Genomic DNA, 6,011 nt, shown 5'->3' with positions numbered 1-6,011 from the left:
CGACAGTCCTTGTGATCAGAATATGTTCATTCATATTCTTGAGTTCCTTTCAAATATAGGATCAAGTGACACAAGACATATTTAAAAGGCAGAACCCTTAAAAGTAGAAATAGAAACCACTAAGTCCCTCCATTAACTACCCCAGCATCCCTTAAAATGTAAAGCAACTGAAGGCTTAAGATCTATTATTTAAGGAACTCTTAACAAAGGACTATGGTCCCTACTTTAATTTCTGCAACATCCCTATTCTCCCCATGAAAAAGCTTAACTAAAAAGGACATGAATTCGTTGCAAATCTGTGGCCCATGAATATAATAGTAAAACTTAGATTCCCTGACTGCCAAATTTGAAAGGCTTCTCACGTTTTATTCCTTAATGCCATCACTACACTTGTTGATTTCATTTTTCCAGCTTCTTCAGTATATTCCTCCACCATGATTCTCAAGACTTATCCTCACCTTGGAAAATCAACAATATACTTGGACTGTTTTGTCTCACAGGGTTATAGAAGCCCCAAACTCTTTTTCCTCAGACATTAAATGCAATTTTAAAGACTTTGCTTTTTCTAAGTAATACAATATGCATTCAATATGTAGAGGACCTCACTCTTTTCTGCAATAAAATAGATAATTCACTGACCGATATCCAATACTTAATAAAAGCGCTGGCTTGAAAGGGACTTAAGGTTTTGAGAAATAAAATACAACACTGTAGTCCTCAGGCTCATAAGCTAGGACAAAATATCTTTCCTGAGGGAAAAACTTTGTCCCCAGAATGTATCAAAGCCATTCTAAAGTAACCTTTATTTGAACTGAACGGACATTTTCTGGACTTTCTGGGATTGACTGCCTATTGTAGGTTGTTTATTCCTAATTTCCCTACTATAGCATCTCTTTACATGACTACAGAAGCAGTGTCTGAATGTAAACAGAGGTCTCAACCTCTGAGTAGCATTTGAATCCTCTGCTCCTAATCTGGGGCTCCCAAATTCCTTGCCTTTTCTCTATTTATTCTTGAGAGAGAAGAACATACTTTAGGGATCTCAGAAATATAATAGGAACCAGAGGCACTTTGGAGACTTCAGCCTCATTACAGGTCTGTGCTCATAGCACAGTTGATATGCTAGGTTGTGTACTGAATATTTTACATACCCCATGTAGTCCAACATCACTTCATGGTAAATAGATGGGGAAACAGTAAAAACAGTGACAGACTTTATTTTTTTGGGCTCCAAAATCACTGCAGATGGTGATTGCAACCATGAAATTAAAAGACAATAACTACTTGGAAGAAAAGTTATGAAGAACCTAGACAGCATATTAAAAATCAGAGACATTACTTTGCCAACAAAGGTCCATCTAGTCAAGGCTATTGTTTTTCTAGTAGTCATGTATGGATGTGAGAGTTGGACTATAAAGAAAGCTAAGCACCAAAGAATTGGTGCTTTTGAACTGTGGTGTTGGAGAAGACTCTTGAGAATCCCTTGGACTGCAAGGAGATCCAGCAAGTCCACCCTAAAGGAAATCAGTCCTGAATATTCATTGGAAGGACTGATGTTGAAGCTGAAACTCCAATCCTTTGGCCACCTGATGCGAAGAACTGACTCATTGGAAAAGACCCTGATGCTGGGAAACATTGAAGGGGGAGGAGAAGGGGATGACACAGGATGAGATGGTTGGGTGGCATCACCAATTTGATGGACATGGGTTTGAGTAAACTCCAGGAGTTGGTGATGGACAGGGAAGCCTGGCGTGCTCCAGTCCATGAGGTTGTAAAGAGTCAGACACGACTGAGGTACTGAACAGAACCGAACTGAAAGCACCAGTTAAAAATGGGAAATAGGTGGTCGACCTTCCAAAGGCCTTATTATTACCACAAGAGACAGCTATATATTCAAAATAAATTTTTATATAGGCAATAAAACACTGAGGTAAGAGAAACTCAGTAGTTTATACTATGTAAGTTGACAGTCTATAAATCTGTCCTAATTCAATTGCAATCAGACAAGATATTATCTATTCCAAATCACCTGATATAATCAAGGAAATCAAAATCTCTTCTTATAAGACTCCTGGGGAAGAAAAGGTCAATTAGAAAAAAGATGGGGATATTTTATCCACTTAGATGAGATTCTGAGATACCCAGAAGATCACTACAAGTCTTCTCAGTCTCTTGCTCAAAATTTATTCTATGATCTTCACAGGATTACCCATCATAGGAAAAAATTAAACTCTTCCATTAACATTTGTGGGTAAGCTTCACTCCTTACCTAGAAGTGGTACTCTTGCCCTATCTTCCAAAAAAAAAAACAAAAAACAAAAAAACCCCATAACCAAAGCAAAGCTGTAAAGGTAGAATAAGGAAGAGAGCCATGTATACATTGTAGGATGTTTTCAGCAACATGCCTGACCACTACCTGCTAAATGTCAGTAGCATGTCCCACTGCCCCCCACTGCAGTAATCAAAAGTGTCTCCAAGTATTGCTAATGCTCCCAGGGTGGACAGAGCACAGTTGTCTCAAATCGACAGTTTTTAAGACAATGGTTTAAGATTTGCACATGATGTTTCTTCTACCAGTAATTCATTCATTTTTAGTAATGAGTAGCTGTTCATTTGATGGATAAACCATATATTTTTTGAAATTTATTCTCCTTCTGATAGATATTTATGTCATTTCTAGATTTTGGCTATTTTGAAAGTCTTTTTTGTGCACATGTTTTCACTTTTCTGTGCAAATACTGAGAAGTAGGTCATGCTGAAATTTATGAGAAACTGTCAGATCATTTTCCAAAGAGGGTGTGCCATTTTGTACTACCCCCTTGATATGAATTTAAAGTATCTCGATAAACATAATTTTATATGATAAATTCAGTTTTTCACATCCTCGTCAACATTTGTGGTGGTCAGTTTTCTTATTAGTCATTCTACAGTGTATGTTATAGTATATTTATATTTTCATGAAGACTAATTAATGTTGAGCACATTTTCTTATACCTATTGGTTATTCATCCATTCTCTTTTTTGAAGTGCATTCTCAAGTCTTTCAACATTTTGATCTTTAGTAACTGGCATTATTAGCTTGATATTAATAAGTTCTAGAAGTCATTTGTATGTTATGTGAAATAGTGTTACTGTTCAGTCGTTAAGTCATGTCCAACTATTTGTGACCCCATGGACTGCAGCACGCCAGGCTCCTGATGTCCTTCATAATCTCCTGTAGTTTGCTCAAATTCATGTCCATTGAGTTGGTGATGCTATCGACCCATCTCATCCTTGCCACCCTCTTCCTCTCTTGCCTTCATTCTTTCCCAGCATCAGGTTCTTTTCCAGCGAGTCGGCTCAATATAGATGTCAAATATATATCGTGCAAATATGTTCTCACAGCCTGTAGCATGTATTGGGTTGGCCAATACACTCATTCGGGCTTTGCACAAGATGTAATGGAAAAATCCAAACAAATGTTCTTGCCAACACATTATCATCTTTTTATTCAGAGTATTTTCATTGAGTAAAAGCTTTGATTTTTTATGAAATTCATTTCATGATTTTTTTCTGGTTAGTGCTTTCTGGAGGTGCTTTGCTTCCTCCAAGGTTATGGAGAATATTATCTTATTTTTTTCCAGAAATTTTATACTGTCAGATCTATGATCCATATGAAATAATTTTTTGTGTATAATTTCAGGTTTATGTTTTACATATGTAAAAATTAATTGCCCCATTATCATTTGTTGAAAATATCCTTTTCCATTCAAATGGTTTGTTGCCTGGTTTTTAATCAATTGATCTTACAATTGTGAGTCTTTTGTTGAATTCTATATTGTTCTATTGTCTATTTTTATGCAAATACATCATCTTCTTGATTTCAGTAGTTCTATAGTAAGTATTGAAACAAAGTAGTCAAAGTCCTCCAATTATATTCATCTTTTCCATGTTCACAGAAGGTCTTTTTCTATTCAAAGACCTTTGAACTTCCATATAAATTTTAGCCTAAGTCGGCCTCTTTCTTTTAATAGGCAAAGAAAATTTTTATGACAAACTATTCTCTATAATATGACAGTGGTGGATACACATCACTATATACTTGTCCAAATTCATAAAATATACAATATCAAGAGTGAGTCCTAACATAAAATAAGGACTTTGGATGATTATCATGTGTGAATGTTGGCTCATTGATTGCAACAAATGTGCCACTGTGGTGTGAGAAGTTGATAGTAGGGTACATCATGCACGTATTGGGGTGGGGTATGTGGGAATTCTGCCTCCTTTTTGCTGTTGTGCTGTGAACCTAAAACTACTCCCAAAAATTTCATTTCTTTTCTTAAAAAAATTAGAAAATGACTTTTATATTAGCCTGTGTATAACTGTTATTACCATTTTATTTTTAAAACACAATTATGATGTGATATCATAATGCTTAAGACTTAGAAAAAATTGCTTTGTATATTTATGTGTTTTGAGGAATGACTCATCATTGGCAGGTTCAGACTAGGCTTATGCTTCTAGTTGTTTGCTGTTGTCATTGTTGACGTTATTGTTAATTTTGAAATGGATGTTTTCCTAAGCATTCTTGTCTTACTGTCTATGTATTAAGAAGCTTTGTTGTTCAGTTGCAAAGTTGTGTTTGACTCTTTGTGACTCCATGGACTGCAGTGTGCCAGACTTCCTTTTCCTTCACTTTCTCCAGGAGTTTGCTCAAACTCATGTCCATCAAGTAGGTGATGCTATCCAACTATCTCATTCTCTGTCACCCACTTTTCCTCCTGCCCTCAATCTTTCCAACATCAGGGTCTTTTCCAATGAGTTGGCTCTTCGCCTCAGGTGGCCAAAGTATTGGAGCTTCAGCTTCAGCACCTGTCCTTGCAATTAATATTCACAGTTGATTTCCTTTAGGATTGACTGGTTTGATTTACTTGCAGTCAAAGGGACTCTCAATAGTCTTCTCCAGCGCCACAATTCAAAAGCATAAATTATTTGGCACTCAGCCTTCTTTATGATCCAACTCTCACATCTGTACATCACTACTGGAAAACCCAAAGCTTTGACTATGTGGACCTTTGTTGGCAAAGTGATGTTTCTGCTTTTGAATACACTATCTAAGTTTACCATAGTTTTCCTTCTGGGGAGCAAACATCTTTTAATTTCATGGTGGCAGTCACTGTCCACAGTGATTTTGGACCCCAAGGAAATAAAATCTGTCACTGTTTCCACTTTTCCACTTCTATTTGCCATGAAATGATGGGACCAGATGCCATGATCTTAGTCTTTTGAATGCTGAGTTTTAAGCTACCCTTTTCACTCTCTTCTTTCACCCCCATCAAGAAGTTCTTTAGTTTCTCTTCACTTTCTGCCATTAGAGTGATACCATCTGCATATCTGAGGCTGTTGATATTTCTCCTGGCAAGCTTGATTCCAACTTGTGATTCATTCAGCCCAGCATTTTACATGATGTACTCTGTACAAGTTAATTAAGCAGGGTGACAATATTCAGCCTTGACGTACTCCTTTCCCAATTTTGAATTTTAAGAAATTGGCCTCATCCAAAAAGGCACCTGGCCTTTGTTTTAGCTCCTGGAAAGTTAACTCTTAAACTGTGAAATTTTCCAAAAGATGAGATTGCTATTTTTATTCCTTTGGGGCATCTAGAAGCAGATCTGAAGAAAAATAAATCTTGATAGACTTTTTATTGGAATTGCACTGAACCAATAGATCACCTTGGGGGAAAATGCTGAATATTATTTAGGCAGACAGTTCATTTATTTGTGGCTTGGGCCGACTATCTTGAGGCTTATTATTAACCTTTATTATGGAAATCCAAGCTAGCCTTCAGTCCAGGGCTAGATTAGACTCTTTTTTTTTTTTTTTTTGCCTTTTTCAGATTTTTACTGAATGTCAAGGTTTTCAACAAGGTCTGTTCACTGTGACTGTTCAGAACTCAGTCATTTCCAAGTCCTGTGAAAGCTCTAGTAGTCTTAAGCTTATCAGTTCAGTTCAGTTCAGTTCAGTCACTC

Source organism: Cervus canadensis, chromosome X (assembly GCF_019320065.1).
Source record: "Cervus canadensis isolate Bull #8, Minnesota chromosome X, ASM1932006v1, whole genome shotgun sequence".
Taxonomy (NCBI): Eukaryota; Metazoa; Chordata; class Mammalia; order Artiodactyla; family Cervidae; genus Cervus; species Cervus canadensis.
Note: the sequence above shows the minus strand (reverse complement) of the source record.